The following is a 982-nucleotide window of genomic DNA, read 5'->3' as shown; positions in this document are numbered from 1 at the left end:
TTTTCAGGCTGGCCACACCCCCTTTAGGGTGGGGGTCCCCACTGGGGTTCCTGGCCAGTCTGGGTGAGGGGCTGAGGGCCATTTTCAGGCTGGCCGGCGACTGAAGCTCCCAGCCTCTCCTTTTTTTCTTTATTTTTTATCCTGGGATTTATTTACCTTCTATAATCGAAACTTTGTTGCCGTCCTTGCTCACTGCAGCTCTGAGGCCACGGCCTGCTGAAAGCAGGTATCTGGGGTTTGTTTAGCTTCTATAATTGAAACATTGTTGCTTTTGGGCTCAGAGCCGGGCCGCAGCAGGCAGGGAACCTTGGCTTCCTCCATCACTGGAGCAAGCAAGCCTCCTGTTCGCTTCAGCTGCGTGGCTGCAGGCTGCCATCTTTGTTGGCAGTTAATTTGCATATCGCCTTGATTAGCCAATGGGAAGCGTATCGGAGGTACGGTTAATTAGCCTTTGTGTCTTTTATTAGATAGGTTATTTAAATGCCATTTAACAAAGAAAAGTCAACCAAAAAAATGAGTTCGCATGTCACCTCTGACACGAGTGTCATAGGTTCACCATCACTGTACTATGCCAATAAGTGGTATCACTAACCACCCAGTTGCCTATGCCAAAAACCCAGTTACTAAAATTTAATCCTGATTTCTATCTGGTCAGTGCAGATAATGTTAATATCTCTCATATATGATCAAATTTTCTGCATCCCACTTCCACTACTATGGCCCAGTGCTCCATCATCTCTCACATGGTTTACTGCAAAATTCTTCCAGCAATTGCTTCATTCAACCATGTTTCCTTTCAGACAATAAGCTCTGAGAGGCAAGACTATGCTCATTCTTTTTTTTTAAAGTATATTTTTATTGATTTCAGAGAGGAAGGGAGAGAGAGAGATAGAAACATCAATGACGAGAGAATCATTGATAGGCTGCCTCCTGCATGCCCCCACTGGGGATCAAGCCTGCAACCTGGGCATGTGCCCTTGAC

The 982-nt window shown here is 45.7% G+C and overlaps 1 protein-coding gene across 1 annotated transcript in view; it reads left to right on the top strand.

Annotated features, from left to right (window-relative positions):
* Positions 1-982, top strand: part of SLFN11 (schlafen family member 11) — a 25,450-nt gene that overhangs the window by 15,209 nt on the left and 9,259 nt on the right. The gene's annotated exons all lie outside the window — the stretch shown is intronic.

This window comes from Myotis brandtii, unplaced genomic scaffold, assembly GCF_000412655.1.
Source record: "Myotis brandtii unplaced genomic scaffold, ASM41265v1 scaffold1327, whole genome shotgun sequence".
Taxonomy (NCBI): Eukaryota; Metazoa; Chordata; class Mammalia; order Chiroptera; family Vespertilionidae; genus Myotis; species Myotis brandtii.
This window is presented reverse-complemented; position numbering and strand designations above follow the sequence as displayed.